The 19,456-nt window shown below is 49.8% G+C and overlaps 1 pseudogene; it reads left to right on the forward strand.

The window, feature by feature from the left end:
* The first annotated feature begins 427 nt into the window (after nucleotides 1-427).
* Nucleotides 428-19,204, forward strand: LOC120394697 (annotated as a pseudogene).
* Nucleotides 19,205-19,456: the final 252 nt, after the last annotated feature.

Here is a 19,456-nt window from a genome sequence, read left to right on the forward strand (position 1 = left end):
TGTATCCTGTCTCCAGCTTGGGAAATGAACACTACATAGTGACTCCCTCTACACAATCCTTAGATAGTTACCCAGAGTTCTCTGTTATGACGTACGAAGACTGCAACGCCGTGGAGGTCTATGTGAAAGGCAAGTTACATTACCTAACACAGGTCTACTCCACTGGCAACAAACTGGAAATTAAGCTCCGCGCTTTCGAAGGCTACCAGTTTCAAGGCATAGCAGATCTGTCTGGCACCAGGATTGTCTCAGAAAAGCCAGTGGCCATCTTGGTTGGCCAAGGGTGTTTTTGTAATAACACAAAATGCAACCATGTCTTTGAGCAGCTCCTACCAGTTTGCAGCTGGGGTACAACATACATCATTCCTCCCTTGCCCTGGCAGAAAGTGAATGAAATAGTCTACATCACTGCCTCCCAGAACACAACTGTGTTGTATCAACTAGGGGAACAGCCAGAGACTGTTACTCTAGCAGGAGGCAGTGTACTCCAGCGTCCTGTCAAGCCCTGGATCCCAGTCTCCATCTCTGCTAATGTGGGCATCCAGGTGGTGTTCTACAGCGTGGGCGCAGCTGTCCCTAATTCCTCCCACGCCTTCCTGATGAACGTTCCAGATGTTGCCTGTTACTGCCGGATGTATTCTATAAATGCCCAGGAGGGCTTCGAGAACTTTGCCTTGATGGTGGCCAATACATCAGAGACTGGTGCCATCATCCTAGACAATCAGCCTCTAAGTGATGTGGTGTGGAACCGAGTCCCTGGCACTGAGTTCGTTTGGGGCATGCGTCCGCTTGGACCTGCCATGAGCTCCCATGTTGTGGAACATCCCAGCTCTCCATTTGCGCTCCTGAGTGTTGGCACTGCCACCATGGACAGCTATGGGATTCCGGGTTCCTGCAGGAAGAGTGAGTAGAATGGGTTTTAAATCTACTTTGACCACAGTTTGTGTCCATGCTGCAAAGAAAACAGTGTTACAACCAGGGAGGCAACCATGGACCTGGTGTAAAATCTGTTGATTTTGATGGGGCTCCATTGAGTTACACCAGCTGAGAATTTGGCCCAACATGCCATCCTAGGCCACCCCTAGCCACAGTTACTCAGGCTATGTCCATACTACAGAAGCTGCAGCAGCACAGCTCTGGCGCTGCAGCTGTGCCTCTGTAGCACTGTAGTGTAGACACTTGGTACAGCGATGGAAGGGGTTTTCTGTCCCTGGAGTTAATCCACCCCGCCGAGAGTTGGTATCTAGGTTGAGGGACGAATTCTTCTCTTAACCTAATAGTGTCAACACTGGGCTTAGGACGCTTTATCTACGTCTTTCAGGGGCATGAATATTTCACACCCCTGAGCGACATAGCCTGATCTACCTAAGTTGTAGGCATAGTCCAGGCCTAAGATTGTGCCTGTGTTGCTAGCTGCACCGAACTAGTTTCAGCCCAGCTCATGCAGTTAGGCAGATGCTCTCCAGCTGTTCTGAATTGGTTTAAGAACTGTTGCACTTTTCCTCCTACACTTGGTTGTAATGCCTGCTGGGTACCCAAGAGAGTTTTGTGCCTTATTCTCACTTATGCCACTCCTGTGCTTGCGGCGGGGGATAGAAAGGGTGGAGGAAAAGGTAGCTTTAAGCCACCGTTGTGCGTTATGCATTTGGGACCATGCAGGGTTGCTGAAATTTACCCTCTGCTTCCCATGGCCCCTGAGAACCAGGGAGTAGCTGTAGCATGGCGCATTCTGAGCACATCCTTGATCTGCCTTGCACATGAAGCCAAGATCATGTAAAGGCCCATAAGCCTAAGCCGCAGTGTAGGTAACACTAGGTCAACAGAAGAATTCTTGTCTTGTCCTAGTTACCACCTCTCAGAGGTGGATTTACTACAGCAATGGAAGAACCCTTCCAACACTGTAGTCAGTGTCTCCACTACAGTGACACAGCTGCAGCTGCACCACTTTAGCATTTCTAGTGTAGACATGGTTTGATGAGACTCACGTCATTAAAAAGTACAATAGCAGGATTAGAACAGTTCTGGGGAAGGGAAACTTCTCGACTATAGATGTAACAACAGTCATCTATCACCGAGGATCAAACCCAAAACTTTCTAACTGCGTGACCTACTACGATTTGAGCTAAGGTCGAGCTAAGAGATGAACTCCCATAGCTAGGAGTTGTAGCAGAACCAGATCTGTGGTGGACCATCCCCTAGAGGACACATAACACACACTGATCAATGAGATACACGGGCAAAGCTTAAGTGAGTATTGACCAGGTGATGTGTGGACACACGCCAGGCTTTCAGAGCTGAATGTATTGCTAACTGATTACAGAATCAGCTGAAAGTCGTCAGATAGACAGGGCTTAAGGGATCAATGGAGTTAAAGGGAGAAAACACCTGCTAGTAGGAAGAAAGGATGGCCCTTTGGTTGCCTAACCTGAGTGTTTAAAGGGGCCTGATTGTCAGAGGGTGAGTGCTCAGCACTTTTGAAAGTCAGGGCCCTATAAAGAGGCCTCAGATTACAAGACACTTTTGAAAACTTTAGCCCTGCAGATGTTGATCTGATGCAATTGTCCTGCCTCTCTTTCTGTTGCTAGATGTAACCTTTAAATGCCAGACTGAGACTCTACAGATAAGAGAGATGTGCAAAGATGTATTTCTGCAGGTATGTTGAAGGGGTTTATTTGGGCTTTGAGGGTTTTCACAAAGAGTACATAGAAAACTTTGAGCCTGAGGATTCTCTGCTTATCCAGGGTTTACCACTGACTTCAGTGGGAGCAGAATCAGTGGAACTTTTGGAAACTTGACCATATCATGCTTAGGTGTGTGACACCCCCACTGTACATCAGAGTTCTGCAGTTAAGGCATCAGCCAGAGATACAGGAAGTCAGAGTTCAGTTCCCATCTCTGCCCCAGACTCACTGTGTGACTTTGGGCAATTTGCTCAGTCACTCTGTGCATCGGTTCCCCACTTATAGAAGGAGGATAATAATCCTTACTAAACCCTCGTGAGGAAGGGAAGGAGAAATTCATTAATATGCATGAAAGCTTCAATACTACATGAAATATCAGCGTGTCTGTGGGCTTCACCACACTGAGCCTTCACATGTCTTAATCTGTGGGCATTCCAGTGGGACGGCCAGCCAGCCATAGGTCAAAGCAAGGTAAATCTGGAACCATTAACCTTAATTTTGGGTGGCATTTCCATTCTTGTAGAAATAACCCATTTCCTCTGATTGCTCTGCAGGGCAGCAACAGTGAATTTTGCTCCTTCATGAATTCAACCTTGGTGAATTTGGAGACCATGTGTGCACAGGACAGAGCAGTATCGCTGGAGGTCAGAGATTCAACCCCTACATGTGTGGGCGCTCTATGGGCAAATGCACTGAGCACTGGAATAGCAGTCTCACTTTGGGGAAATTGAACAGGAGGACTTGTGGCACTTTAGAGTCTAACAAATTTATTTCAGCATACGCCTTCATGGGCTACACCCCTCTTCATCAGGTGCATAGAATTGTAGCTGCTCTTCAGAACAGGGGTGTGTGCGCATGTGCATGTTCTCTAGCTTAAATGGCAGGGGATCTGGGTTCTGTCCCCACTGGTCCTAGGAAGATCCAAATTCCTTCCGGGGGCAACACAGGGAGAACCTAGATGCCTGCTGATTTGCTGCAATGTTCTCTGCCACCTACACTGAAGGGACCAGGGGTGAGGAGGGAACGACACAGGGTATTAGCCTGACCCTGGCTTCAGGTTACTGTGGAGTCCTGAGCAAGGCTCAGTAGCCTCACTCGCTCCGTAAAGGGCTCCCTCTTTGAGAATGCTGCAGTCCCTCCTAGTGGGGAAGGTCACTATGAACCCATATGTCCCTAAGAGGGTCATTGTTCTCCTGGTATTCTGAAGAATGTGTCTCATGAACCACTGAAATCCTCCCTCCTTCTCAGGGTGTTTCCTTTCCCAATCCCAGGAAGTTGCTCGTCCCTTTGGTTCCTTCCTGAATAGCTCCACCCTCAGTGCTGGTGGGAAGGAGAGCGAGGGGGAGGTGGCCTCCGCCGTGACGTTCCTCCTGCAGAGTGTGGAATTGGCTGCACTGACAGCTGCTTTGAAGTCTCCAGAGAATAGGACCCAGAATGTGACAACAGAGTCCATGGGTGAGGAGGATGGGAGGCTCCCACATCACCTAATGGTGGCTGTGAGATAGGGGCTTATACTCTTCTCAATACAGAACACCACTGCAGCCTCGCTGTCCCTCTCTCAGAGTTTATAACCCAGCCATGGGCAGCAGGTGAACAAGCCATTGAGAGAGGCTAACCATTGAAAGGCTAGCCCTCGGCCCCTCCCTCTCTGCCAAAGTCCCCGCGCCTCCACTTCCACCCCCGCTCTTCCGCTGGAGCCCAGAGCAACCTGCCCCCCCCTTCCCCACGCTACCCCAGCCCTGGAGCGCCAGGCAACCGGAGCATCCGCAACTCCAGCGCCCCCAGCCCTGGGCCTTGTGAGCGCTGGCCCCAGCCTGCCTGCCCCAGCCTCTCAGCCGCAGAAGAGCGGGAAGGGAACTGGAAGCAGGCAGGAGAGGACCTGGGGATGGACCATTAGCAGGTCCATGCCAGGCTGTTTGGGGAGGCACAGCCTTCCCCAGCCTATGCTACCTGCCACCCATAAACCCAGCCCTGGGCCTTTGCAGCAATGGCAGCTGCCTGAGAGGGTGTTAAAAGCGATGCCAATCTCCTGTCACCACAGGCAGCTGCCATTGCGTCCTCCTTTCACTCCCTGCCCCAGCAATACCCCTTCTTGCTGCTTCCCCTGCTAAAGCGCAGAGGTGAGGCAGCAGGGAGAAGCTTCCTTCTGCCTCTTGGCACAGTGACATCTTCATGGGGACTCAGGTTTGTTGTATCATCGGTGGTCTGCCAGTGGGGCTCCGGGAAACACCTTTAAATGGTGGTGTGGATAACGGGGGTGGGGGGGTGGGATTCAGAGAGAGTGGAGCTCCAAACCTGCCTTGCCCATGCAGCAAGAGGCTTTGCCATTTCCCTCCCCAGCTATCGAGACACTCGTTGTGCCGGCTGCAGGTCCCTGTGATGAGGTCTTCAGGCTGAGAGCTCAGGAGGAGACAATGGACATTCACTGTGATACGGTCACCAGAGCAGTGACAGAAGGTACCATCCTGGTGCTTCCCAGACACTCGCCTCTTTAACTATAAACTAAATCGCAGCCTTAATTCTCCCCTTCTCTGTGCCCCAGGCTGGTTCGCTCACCTCTGTTATCCTGACACTAGTGTGGACCTTGTTGGCTGAGCCAGTGTTTCTCAGGCCGTTGAGCTCTCAGAGCCCTTCATTCCTGGTTGTCCCTCAGCATGAAAACCGAGCAATGCGGGGGAGGGGGGGACAGAGAGGAGAGAGAAGCTTTGACAGGCATATGAATTGGTCCAGAGAATGGAAAGCTCAGAGATCCGTTGACCCAACACATGATGTCCTGATGATGAGCCCAGCTAGGCCCCAGGTTGTCATGTGGGACTTCTTGGAATGGAACCAGGATGATATTTACCAATTTTATTCTGATTTTCAGGCCAGTAGGACCTAACTAGGACTGGTTCTTAAATCTTTATCACCAGGGAAAACTCCTCACTAACCAACCCCTCTGCCTCTCCTAAGAAAGAAAAACTATGGCTTCACCTCAGTGCCTTTCACCTATGGCTGTCTGCCTAGCTGGATAATGTGCAGTGTGGGGGTATGATTTCTAAAGAGCACTAACGTATTGTGCATTAATTGGTCTGTATAGACCCTACTAGTGTGCACTAAAGGTTCCCTAGTGGGCTTTAATGTATGTTAGTGCACTTTAGGAATCACACTCGCATAGAGCACTCTGGATGTTTCCAACACAGAAGCCCTTCTGCGGAAGAAGAGGGAGGAGGCAACATACCCTAATGGTTAAAGCTCAAACTGCTAGCCAGGACTCCTGCGTTCTTTTCCCAGCTCTGCCCCAGACTCGCTGTGACCTTTGGCACCTGGCTTGCTCTTTCTTTGTCTCAGTGTCCCTGTCTCTATGATGAGGCATCATTTCATGTTTTCAGATTCCTGGGCTGTTGCTTTTATTTCTTACTCCACCCTGGACTCCATCATTGACAAGAGATTTCTCAATGGGGGAGACCTAAAGGCTGATGAAAAATTGAGGAATTTTCACCTGAATTCCAGGGTGGTGAGTGGGGCTGTTGGCAATGGGAGGCCCATGAACCTCCTCAAACCTGTGAACTTCACCCTGCGCCATAGACAGGTGAGTGTCGAGCCTTTTACTTTGGTCTGTTTCCCGGGGCTCCAACTGGTCACTTAAAAGGTGCGTCTCCTGCAGGGCATTTGAGTTCTGTTGCCTTTCTGGACTGAGAAACAGTTATCTGAGAAAGAGAGGGAGATTCTTCAGTCCTGACACGGGGGCTGTTTTGATGGAGGACGTTACATAGGGTTCACCCCAGGCCTGTTTGGGTTATGATTCATCCTGTAAAATGCTCAGGAGTAACAACTGTGGCTGGCTCATCCCTTAGAGCAGGAATAATTGGAAAACAACTTCCTATAGCAGTGGTTCCCAAGCTTTTGAGGATTGTCCCCCACCCCTTACCATTATCCACGCCCCACCCTCTGAGCTGGGGATGGGAGCGGGACCACGGCTCGGCGGTAGGGGGAAAGGACACGGACGTAAGGGGGCTGAGGCTGGGGCCACGGCTGTGTTGGGTCTGGGTCTGGGATCAGGGCCAGAGCCATGGCTGGGGGCCGAGACTCGGGGCGGGAGTGGAGCAGCAGCCGGGCTGTGGTGGAAGCCTGCAGCCGAGCCCAGGGCCAGGTGTGGCTCGTCTCCCAACTCCTCCCCTGCCCCTAGCCTCAGCCCTGGGCTGGGAATGGAGCCATAAGGGGTTGGAGCTGGGGCTGGGGCTGGGGCTGGGGCTAGAAGTGGAGCTATGCTGAGGCTGGGGGTTGTGCCAGGCCTGGGGCTGGAAGTCGGGGATGCGGCTACTGGTGGGACCAGAGCAGAGCTCATGGTGGGGAGGGGCTGGGTGGTGCTCCCTCTCTGCTCCCCCATGGGGGCTGACCCGATGCCTGTCATGTCCCTCTGAAGTTTCCTCTATGTCCCCCTAGGAGAATGCACCCCACAGTTTGGGGACCTCTGCCCTATAGATAGCAGAGTTCAGGGAAACAGCATGAGATGGTGCCTTCTTTGATTAAGTAATGAACTTGCTAGAGTGCATGTGGGTATTTGTGGGCAGGTCTGTGAATGCCTTTTAATGGCTCAAATCGGAACTGCACTATTGTGTGTCATAGACCCTACAGTGCTCAGAGTTAAGGGAATTACCACTTTAGCTCTGGGCTCAGGGCTTGTGCTGTTGGATCTGGAGGATCTCGCTTGTATTTCCACTGCCAATGGGAAGTCCCAAATGACTGTTACGTGCAGCACAATGAGAGCCATGAAACCGTTGGTGATTTCAGGTTTATGATGGTCTATTAGAGATGTGTGACAAAAGAAACAGCGTTCTCCCCATGATCCAGTGAGGATGATGATGGGGTGTTTTTGTTTCCAGGCAAAGAAAGAGGAGGAAGAGACTCGCTGCGTTCACTGGAAATTCATCGCTGGGAACGTCACCTGGGCTGAGGATGGCTGCGCTGTTCTCCACACGAACAGCACTCACACCATCTGCAGCTGTGACCATCTCTCGAGCTTCGCACTCCTTATGGGTCTCACCGGAGTGGAGGTATCTCACTGTCAGACTCAGATCAAAGGGCTGAACTCTGAGCTCCTGATTTGAGCAAAATCAGTGAAAATTTTGCCTGAATGAACGCTGAGTTGGAACCTCGGGGTATAATCTGTGGCCATACAGGATGGGTCAGGGTCAAGGGGGCTGGGCTGGGGTTGTGATCTGAGGTCCCTAGAGTAGCCCACACTAACAATACCAGGGTCAGGGCAGGCTGTAAAAAGGAGAGCAGATTCCCCCAGAACTGGTGGTTAACACTGTAGTTAGAATCACCAACCGGTCACAGTCTGTGCTCCAGATCCCCCACACTGGTTATTGAGAAGCTGAAAAAAGAACTCACACTTAAAACTCTAGTCACTTAACAAAATGTTCCTCTGATCCTGAAAGGGGCAGCCACATTGCAAGGTCTATATTAGTTTGGATCTTACCTAAAATACTACGCTGACAGCCAATCCTTTAGTATCTAAAACTAAAGGTTTTATTATAAATGAAAAGAAAAGAAAGAGAAGAGAGCTGTTAAATGATCAAAGCAATCTGATACATATGACTTCAAGGTCCATATATCAGGTTCTTAGCAGCCTTAGCGAGTTTGCTGGCTTGTAAAGTCCCTCTGGAACACACCCAAAGCTTAGATGTGTCTATCAGATCTTTGTTCAAAGCTTCCGTTTGTAGAGAAGTTACTGCAGAAGTGAGAATCAGGACTGAAGACAAAATGGAGGTGATGCAGCTGCCTTTTTCTATCCTTTTCCATGTGGCTTGTACTTGCTCTGTCCCAAACACAAGCTCACAGCACATGGGCATGGAAAGGTACTTGGAGTCCCCTGTCCATAGGCATGTCCCTACATGTCCTGCTGACTCGTGGGCATAGCTCCTGGCTTCTCTCAATGGGTTCGTTGTAGAGCTCAGCGGTTCTCAATCTTTAGCAAGCCAAGGATCCCCATTTTTATTTAAAAATTTTGCAGACCCCCCAAGCCCCCGCTCAGCCCCAGGCCCCACCCCATTCCATCCATTCCCCAAGGCCCCACCCCACCTCTTCGCGCCGCCGCTTCACCCCTGCTTCTTCTCTTCCCTGCCTCTGTCCACCCCCTACCCCAAGTGCACCCCCTCCACGTTTCGCCCCTCCCTCCCAGCGCCTCCTGCATGCTGCCGAACAGCTGGGCCCCAGCATGCAGAAGACACTGGGAGGGAGGTGAAGAACAGTCAGCGGGACCTGCGGACCCCCAGTTTGAGAATGCTGGTATAGCTGATTACCCTTGATGGGCCATCAAACAGACTGGATAGTGCTGATGCCAATCTGTCTAGGGGTGTCACCCAGAAACGCAGCACAGATATATCACACATATTTATAACTCACAATGCAAAGATAATGCATATATATACACAAGATTATCATACTTAGCAAATCATAACTTTTCAACTGATACCTTACATGGCATATCTTGTAAGGTTCATTGCGATTTTGTAATACAGTAACTCCTCACTTAACGTTGTAGTTATGTTCCTGAAAAATGCCACTTTAAGCAAAACAATGTTAAGCGAATCCAATTTCCCCATAAGAATTAATGTAAATGAGGGGGTTAGGTTCCAGGGAAATTTTTTTCACCAGACAAAAGACTATATGATACACACACACACACAAACACACACACAGTATAAGTTTTAAACAAACAGTTTAATACTGGTACACAGTGATGATGATTGTGAAGCTCGGTTGAGGTGGAGGAGTCAGATGGTGGGATATTTCCCTTACTGCTAAATGATGAACTAGCAATTGGCTGAACCCTCAAGGGTTAACTCTCTCCCTCTGCAAAGCAGCAGGAATGGAGGGAGATATGCACATTTCCCTTATGTACACTGCCTTGTTAATTAGATCAGCTTGCTGAGACCGCAGTTGCTACAAGCTCCCTCCGTCCTGAGCCCTGCTCTATGGAAGATGGGGTAAGCGAGGTACAGGAGCAGGGGGGAGGGGGACACCTTGACATTAGCCGCCCTCTTCCTTCTCTCCCCCCCAGCATAGCAAGCAGGAGTCTCAGGGAGCAGCTCCAAGGCAGAGGGCAGGAGCAGCACATGGCAGTGAGGGGAGGGACACAGCTGAACTGCAGGCAGCTGCTGCACAGGGAACTTAGGGTAGTGGGGAGCTGACGGGGGGCTGCCAGTCCATCCTGGTTCCAAGCCCCCACCAGCCAGCTGCAACAGGCTGCTCTTCCTGCAAGCAGTAGACAAAGCAGGCGGCTGTCAAACGACGTTAGAAGGAAGCATTACACAACTTTAAACAAGCATGTTCCCTAATTGATCAGCAATGTAACAACGTTAACTGGGATAAGTTTAAGTGAGGAGTTACTGTATTGGTATCCATAATATTATAAATGGTCACCCATATTCCATAGAATCATAGAACTGGAAGGGACCTCGAGAAGTCATCTAGTCCAGTCTCCTTCACTCAAGACATGACTAAGTATTCTCTAGACCATCCCTGACAGGTGTTTGTCTGACCTGCTCTTAAAATCCCCAATGATGGAGATTCCACAACCTCCCTAGGGAATTTATTCCAGTGTTTAACCACCCTGACAGTTAGGAAGTTTTTCCTAATGTCCAACCTAAACTGCCCTTGCTGCAATTTTAGCCCATTGCTTCTTGCCCTATCCTCAGAGGTTAAGAACAACAATTTTTCTCCCTCCTCCTTGTAGGAACATTTTATGTATTTGAGACTGTTCTCATGTCCCCACTCAGTCTTCTCCAGACTAAACAAACCCAATTTTTTCAATCTTCCCTCGCAGGTCATGTTTTCTAGACCTTTAATCGCTTTTGTTGCTCTTCTCTGGACTTTCTACAATTTGTCCACATCTTTCCTGAAATGTGGCGCCCAGAACTGGATACAATTTTCCAGTTGAGGCCTAATCAGCGCGGAGTAGAGCGGAAGAATTACTTCTTGTGTCTTGCTCACAATACTCATGCTTATACGTCCCAGAATGATGTTTGCTTTTTTTGCAACCGTGTTATACTGTTGACTCATATTTAGCTTGTGATCCACTCAGGGCCATCCTTAGGCATACGCAAACATGGCTGCTTATGGCACCCAAAAATGTGTGTCCACCCTTCCGCTTCTTCTTATGCCTGTGCTGACCTTTCCTGCAGGCTCCCACAGCTAGCTACTGCAGCCTGGTGACTCTTACTCCATAGGGGATCTAGTCGGGGCGGCTCCAGGCACCAGCACACCAAGCGCGTGCCTGGGGCGCAAGCCGGGGCGCTCTGCCAGGTTGCCGCGAGGGCAGCAGGCAGGTTGCCTTCGGCGGCATGCCTGCGGAGGGTCTGCTGGTCCTGCGGCTTCGGCAGACCTCCCACAGGCGTGCCGCCGAATCCACGGGACCGGAGACCTCCCGCCGGCAAGCCGCCCAAGGCAACCTGCTGCCATGCTTGGGGTGGCAAAATACCTAGAGCCGCCCCTGGATCTAGTAACTTAAAAGTAAAAAAGCCTCCAGCCATTCAAAGAGCCATTCAAGTGGTAATGAAGCCATTTAACGGGCATTTGCCAACCCCCAGGTATATACTGTCAGTTTCTGAATTTACTGACAAACAGTTGTGCATGACGGTAATATTTACTCAGAACGTGTTAGTCTACAGGACCTTAGTTTAAAATTTGCTTTAAAAATATTTCCTTAGCAGATTGCTGAAGATTATAAAATCACATCTCTAAAAAATCCTTGCATAGGTTTTTAGATCCACAATCTGAGTATTCATCTTCAGCTTTAAATGCTTGGATCTACAGACATAGAGTTTTTTAAATAAATCCTTCAAAAGACCACTCTTATCTACAATACACATTTTAATTTGAATTACTATAATACAAAAAACTTGCTTCCTGTCCTTTCTGTCCATCCATTTTTCCCTCCCCGTTGAAGAGAGGCTAGCCCTTAAAGGGACAACACTCCTTTCCTTTCAGACAAAGGAGTTTCTCTTTCTTTACTTCTGACTATTTGATGAACTAGTTTTAAGGGACCCTCCAGCAAAATCAGTACCTTAGTAAGATATAAAATCCTTTGTTATGCCTAAAATCTTTGGAAACTTATTTTTTAAAGTTGATGAAATTTCATAAACATGTCTGTTGTTATGGAGATCACACAAAGTAAATTAGTGTTCCCTTTTTCTAAAAGCAATGAACATTGTTATGAACACACTAAACCTCTGTGACTGATTCATTTAAAATAATGTCTTTGTTTCAGTGAGTTAAATATGCAGTAATTACTTTACTGCAGGGTTACTTTATGAAAGCTTAAGAGTATATTTAAAATATAAAATCAGCTTAGAAATACTGATTAAGAAAATGTAAAACAAAGAAGAGCAGGGCCGCCCAGAGGATTCCGTGGGCCTGGGGTCTTGGCAGTGAGGACCCTTCCGTTCGGGACCCGCCGCCCAAGTGCCCGAAGACCCACGGCGAGGACCCCGCTGCCGAATTACTGCCGAACCGGGACCCACCGCCGAAGTTCAGCTCGGTCTTCAGCGGTAATTCGGTGTCGGGGGGCCCCCGCCATGGGTCTTCAGGGCACTTTGGCGGCGGATCCCAGAACGAAAGGGCCCCCCGCTGCTGAATTACCGCTGAAGACCGAGTTGGACTTCGGCGGCAGGTCCCGCTTCAGCGGTAATTCGCCGGCGGGGGGTCCTTCCGCCCCGCCGGCAAAGACCAGGAGCGGAAGAAACTCCTGGGCCCGGCCCCGCAAGAGTTTTCCGGCCCCCCCGGAGTGACTGAAGGACCCCGCTCCAGGGGCCCCGAAAAATTCTCGTGGGGGCCCCTGTGGGGCCTGGGGCAAATTGCCCCTCTTCCCTCCCCCCTCTCTGGGCGGCCCTGAGAAGAGCTGCATCACATATTCCATAATATTTAATGTTGTAGTCAGCAGGACAGCTGATGCCCTTACTATAAAGTTTTTGCAAATAAATCTCTGACACAGTTCAGGGTATATCAAAATACCTGAGACTGACATTTTTTATTCCTAAATTTAGTGCTTTTAATTAGGTACCTTCTGCATATCCTGTCTTCACCATCTGGCATGCAGTGGAAAACATGCTCCATTTTCTTTTGAACACCCCCCTACTCTTCTGCAATTTCTTTCTAATGTCATTTGCTTCATTTGAGTTCAGGGATTTGGCTGGAAGGGGGTGAGCAGGGAGGGGGAGGGAAGAAAGGAGGGAGACAGTGGGGAGGGGAGGTGCCTGAACAGAGTGGGGGCGGAGCCTGGGCAGAGCCGAGGTGGAGTATGGGCAGGGCCACAGGCAGAAGAGGTGGGCTGGGGAGCTAGGCTCCCCAAAGGGCAGCTTCACGCACCGCCCATGACAGCAGGTAAGTGGGGGTCAGCTCCTGCACACCCAGTGCACGCTGCAGTCTCATCAAGCAGGGGCCATATTCAGAGAGGCAGATGTGCCAGTGCCGCACATTCTGCGTGAGGAGAGGGTACAGGGTCTCTGCGAGGAATTGTGACTCTCTGCCACCGTGAGGTGGGCTGGGCATCTCGGTATCCTTTGCTACCTCCTCCCTCCCTCCTACCCCCCACGGGCTGTGAGTCCGGGCTACCATCAGGCATAGGGGCGCCAGTTTAATAATACTGCATAGGGCGCCCTAAGGATGACCCTGGATTCACTATGACCCACAGATCCCTTTCTGCAGTACTCCTTCCTAGGCAGTCATTTCCCATTTTGTAAGTGTGCAACTGATTGTTTCTTCCTAAGTGGAGTACTTTGCATTTGTCTTTATTGACTTTCATCCTATTTACTTCAAGCAATTTCTCCATTTTTGAATTTTAATCCTATCTTCCAAAGCACTTGCAACCCTCCGCTTGGTATCGTCCAAAAACTTTATAAGTGTACTCTCTATGCCATTATCTAAATAATGAATGAAGATATTAAACAGAACTGGACCCAGAATCAATCCCTGTAGGACCCACTCGTTATTCCCTTCCAGCATGACTTTGAACCACTGATTACTGTCCGGGAATGATTTTCCAACCAGTTATGCACTCACCTTATTATTTATGAGACAGTCATAGAATCATAGAATATTAGGGTTGGAAGAGATCTCAGGCGGTCATCTAGTCCAATCCCCTGCTCAAAGTGAGACCAACACCAACAGCCAGGACTTTTTCATCCTTAAAAACCTCTCAGGATGGAGATTCCACCACCTCCTTCCAGTATCAAAAGCCTTACTATAGTCAAGATATACCACATCTACCTCTCCCCTCCTCCCCCGATCCATAAGGCTTGTTACCCTGTCAAAGAAAGCTATCAGGTTAGTTTGACACGATTGGTTCTTGACAAATTCATGCTGTCTATTATTTATCACATTATTATCATGTGGGTGTTTGCAAATTGATGGGTTAATTATTTGCTCCATTATCTTTCTGGGTACGGAAGCTAAACTGAATTGTCTGTAATTCTCCGGGGTGTCCTTACTTCCCTCTATTTCCCATATAGCTTCACAGGATTCACTGGTGATTCTCCCTTTGTTGTGTTACAGGAGAGTGCCCCACTGACCATCATCACCTACGTGGGACTGACCCTCTCCCTGCTGTGCCTCCTCCTCACCATCCTCACCTTCCTCCTGTGCCGCTCCATCTGGAACGTCAGCACCTCCCTCCACCTGCAGCTCTGCCTCTGCCTCTTCGTGGCCGACCTGCTCTTCCTCACTGCAGTGAAGCACACCGGCATTCAGGTCTGTTATCCACTTTTATTCTTGATTTAAAATTGAGCTGTGTCCAGATCCTCTGTCAGCATTTCTACAGCTCCCCTCACCCCAGCACCTTTGTATATCCTCAGCTGGATGGTAATATTTATTTCATGTTCTTTAGTCCTGCAGAAATAATTATTTACTCCCCTCCAAAAGAAATCTCTATGGGTGAAACCAGTCCTTCCCTTTTCCTTGTGGGCTCCTTCCTTCATCAGTCAGACAAAGGAACCCTGATTTCCAGAGTCACAGTCCCCTGTCTGTCCTCTCTTCCCCCAGATTGATGGGCAGATGCAAGACACCTATACCATGAAGCAGATATAGAGAAGAGAACTTACACCCTCCAGGTCTCTCCCTATTATGAGGACCGGGAATTTCTTTATATCCCTGCTCCCTTTCCTAGGATTCCTCACAGTATTCGACAATTTCAACCATTTATTTGGGAACTACAACCCCCAGAAACCATCTTTTCTGAGTGGAGATCAGGACCAGGCTGGACTCTGAATGATTGAAAGGGCCAGCCAGCTTGCCCTTAGAAAAGCCCCCATAGACTGAAGAAGGTATTGTCTCGGGGAGAGTGTCATAACTAGAGAGATGTGCCCTATGTGATCATCCCCAAAGTCCCCCCATCTCCAAATTCCCCTTCCCGGAAGCAGTGTCCCAGAGCTCTCTCTTGTCCTGTCCTCAGGTGGTGTGTGCTGTCATTGCTGGCCTCCTGCACTACCTCTTCCTGGCCTGCTTCAGCTGGATGTTCCTGGAGGGGCTGCACCTCTTCCTCACCGTCAGGAACCTGCAGGTCGTGAATTACACCAGCGCCAGCCGGTTCAAGAAGAGATTCATGTACACGTTCAGCTACGGATTCCCAGCCTTGGTGGTGGCTATTTCTGCAGGGGTGAATCCTGATGGCTACGGAACTCCCACACAGTACGTGCAGCGCCCATCCCGAAGGGGAGCTGGGATGTGGCTTCCATGCGGTTGTCTGGCTCACCCCAGGTCTGACTTGAACCTAGATTTCCTGGCTCGCCCTGCCTGGGAGCTGAATGTCCCCCTGGGACCCTTCCCATCCCCAGGGACACGAAGCAGCCCCGAGAGCTGCAGTTGAGTTGCCCCCTGTCAGCCATCTACACTCCTCACCCTACTGATGATGCAGAAGAACAAGCCAGAAAGATCCCAGCTTGACTCCCAGCTCCCAGGCTGGGTTTGTGGTGCTGGTGGGTAGGGAACAAATGCACCTTCTTACTGTGTGCAAATCCCTTAGGATCCCCTCTCTAAAGTGAGCGACTCCACTAAAACAGGCGTCTTCTAGACACCCCAGGCGACATCCTCAGCTGGTGTAAATCAGGGCAGCTCCACTTCCTTCAGTGCAGCTGGGCCAATGTCCATCCACTGTATGTCTGGCCCTCCATCAATACTGCGCCCATCCACCAGAAAGGGTCATTTGAGGAGGTGGAAGAGGAAGTGGTGGTAGAAAGCAGGAGATGCTGAGGTAGATGGGAAGGGCCGTTAGCCTGCTACTCACAATATAGTCGGCCATGTCACAGGCAGGCTGAGATCCATCTCGCTTTTGAGAGCCAGCTACCCTGTGACACCCCCTCTCTGCCCCCAGGGCTGAAAAAGGGCAGTAATCCCATTAAAGTCACCTTCTTCTTCCTCCCTCCCTGTAGCTGCTGGCTCAGCCTGGAGAGAAGATTTCATTGGAGCTTTCTGGGTCCAGTCTGTGCCATAATCCTGGTGGGTTCCTCACAGAACCACAGGCCCATTCTCCTCTCACCTCTGCAACCCCGTGGACTCCAGTGGAGCCAAAAGAAGAATATCTCCCAGAGAATTTAAGATGAAAGAGTCCTATAAGATCCCATTTCATCCACCCCTCTTTGGCCAGTTCAGGATTTCCCCCTAACACAACAGCCTACATTCTATGGAGTCAGTCAGGGCGAATGGGTCGGGCACTAGGTTGTGAGTCAGTAGACCTGACTCTGCCATTGGCCTGCTGTGTTAACTTGGGAAGAAGCTTCCCCTCACTGTACCTCTGTTTCTCCTCCCACCCTTTGTCTGTCTTGCCCATAGGCACCAAAAAAATTAGTGGATGCTCAGCACCCATTGGCAGCCACCTCCCCCACCACATGCCCCATGTCCCCCATCCGCCAGCAGCCCCACCGATCAACAACTTCCCCTCCACCCCGCCTGCCGCAATCAGCTGTGCAGGAGGCACTGTGGGAGAGGGGGCGGAATTAGGTTGGAAGAGGTGGGGTGGGAGTGGGAAGAGTCGGGAGCTTGGAGAAGCAGTGGGGTTTTCAGCCAAGTGGAGGTGGGAAGAAGTGAGGTGGGGGCTTGGGACAAAGGGTCGGGTGGGGGTGGGGCCTGGGGCAGAGCTGGGGGTTGAGCACCCTGGGTCCTGGAGGAAGCTGGCGCCTGTGGTCTTGCCTAGTTATATTGCGAACAAATGCTCCAGGACAGGGGCTGCCCCTTTCTAGGTGTGTGTACAGAACCCAGTGCAGTCTTAATGGAGCCTCTAGGTGCTACCATAATATGATTAATTATAATATGTCATTACTCATGCAATGCTGCCATGGAAGCAAGTGGAACCTCTGCCGGAATGAGGAGAGTTTTGTCCCTTGCCTTGTCCAACCTGACTGGTAACTAACCCAAGTGATGGGGGAACGGAAGGTGGCTGTAGCGTGGGGAGTTTGAGGATGGAAGGGTACATGTGTTGCAAGAGATAAAAGTAGCAAATGTCCTTGCAGATTCCTCCCCATCTCAGGCAGCAGGTTAAGAATTAATTTCAGCCTCAGAATTGAAGGGAACACTCTAGAGACTGGATCTAGAAGCTTTGGGCCCAAATCACACGGCTCGAAATCTGGAATAACTGCAGACCCCACTGGAATCAGTGGAGTCCCTCCAGATTCAGATAAGAGCAGAATGTGGCCCTCTGGCTGTATGATCACATGTGATGCATTGCAGCCCTGCCTATGCCAACAGTTCCCTGCAGGACCTGGGACCAGGATCTGGCAGGAAATGGTGTATGACCCACTGGACGAGCAGTCACTGATGTGCAGCCATCTGATCCCATTGGATTGTTCCGTGCCTCAGCCAGAGAGACTGGCCTTGGCTGGCATGTTTTACAAGGAATATTTCATGCTGTTTCCACAGATAAATTTAACATTTTTTCTTGTAACCCTGTGGATCCTGAGAGACAAACTCTCCTCCCTTAATGAAGATGTGTCCACTCTCAAAGACACCAGGTAGGACAGCACTACATCTACTAGAAGGGTCCAGTGAGCCTCCTGTATGGGAATTCCTGTGGCATTCTGCACAGATTGCTGCTACCATACAGCTGAGCACATGCCACTGTAGGGTTTCCAAGTTATCTTGGCGACCTTCGGCTTGATGAGAGAGTAACAGACTCACTGTCCTAGGAGCTGCTAAACCCTAACTCATCAGGAATCCCTTATGAGTCCTAAAGTTGTCCATGGGACCATCTGCCAAAATAAGGACAATTTGCATGAATAGGGGTATGCTGTATCAGATCTTAAATTAGACACAGAACAGCCAGGGTGGCAATTGAAAGGTCAGGTTAGGAGAGATGAGAGGTCTATGGCAGTAAAGGATCATCATGGGACAAACTTTTCTGCCATGTGCATCATGTTGGTCCCTGGATGGATATTGAGATGACAGTTGCAGTCTGTTCCAAAGCCCGCTGAAGTCATTATGAAATCTGTTTGTTAGAGATGAACAAGATCAGGGCCACCAGCTGGGAGTGCTGGATGGTGACATGAGAGAGGAAAAAGATTTTGGAAGCAGATCAGAAAGTTGAGGCTACAGAAAGCCATGGTGTTACTTACTGCATGTGCCTAGTGCTGTGTAAGCAGAAAGTCTGTGCTGATATTCAGAGCTGGGCCATGTGCTACTTAGGGAGGAAACTCATCTCTTTCCCTGGGGCTGTGGATACTGTCAAGGTAAAGTGCCATCCATTGAGGAGGAAGGCAAGTGTGGCTCACTGTTGCTATTTAGCAACCCCTCTGTCTATTTATGGAACAAGATAGATGGGGTCCCAAGAGCCCAATATCCTGTTCCCACTTGATTGTCACATTGCCAGGGCCTCATGTGAAGGGATTGAAAACAAAATGTGAAGGGATTAAGAACAAAACTGTAATGAGGTTGAACCATTTGCTTTGGAAGAGAGCCACCTGTAGGAGGAAGGTGTATGTGTCGGGGGTAAGATGGTTGGGCACAATATTGTATTTCAGATTCATAGGCGTAGTTGCCATTGTGTTCGTCTTAACAGTAACCTAAGACACAGTAAGCGGGTGCCAGCTGTTTAGCCCCACACGGCCCAGAGCCCTGACTCAGTCACTCACCATAGGGTCGTTATAACGGGATCTCTCCATCTGCCTTTATCAGGCTACTGACTTTTAAAGCTATCGCCCAACTCTTCATTCTGAGCTGCATGGAGTCTTGGTCTCTTCCAAGTCGGCTCAGCAAAAATGGTCATGGCGTATTTATTCACCATTGTCAACAGCCTGCAGGAGCCTTCATCTTCCTGGTGCACTGTCTCCTCAATCGCCAGGTAATGCCTATGGCAGATAATCAGCCACTCAGTGACTTCATGGGCCTAGCAGTGGCCTGGCCTGAGGTGTTAGTTACATGATGTAGTGATCATGTCCCTTATTCTCCAGGTGAGAGAGGAGTACAGGAGATGGATTAAAGGCACAAGAAAACCCAGCCCCACGACTCAAAATTTTACTCTGTCCGTGTCCACTGTCACTAGCAGCACCAAGATGGTAAGAGATCCTCTATTCTGTTCCAATACCAGCTCCAAAAGTTGCATCCATCTGGGTCTGTTGTAGCTCCTGAGGTGCCTTGTCCCTGAGTGACATGCTTGTTTTAATCCATCTGAGAATGGCATTGGGAGTCTTAGTGAGATTCAATTTCATCCAAATCAGAGAATCCCAGGTCTCCTAGAACCCAGCACAGAACTCCTCCTTTCTTGCACACCTCCACGTTCCCTTCCCTTTGCTGCTTTGCAATTTCCA

This window comes from Mauremys reevesii, unplaced genomic scaffold (genome assembly GCF_016161935.1).
Source record: "Mauremys reevesii isolate NIE-2019 unplaced genomic scaffold, ASM1616193v1 Contig74, whole genome shotgun sequence".
NCBI classification, from domain to species: Eukaryota; Metazoa; Chordata; order Testudines; family Geoemydidae; genus Mauremys; species Mauremys reevesii.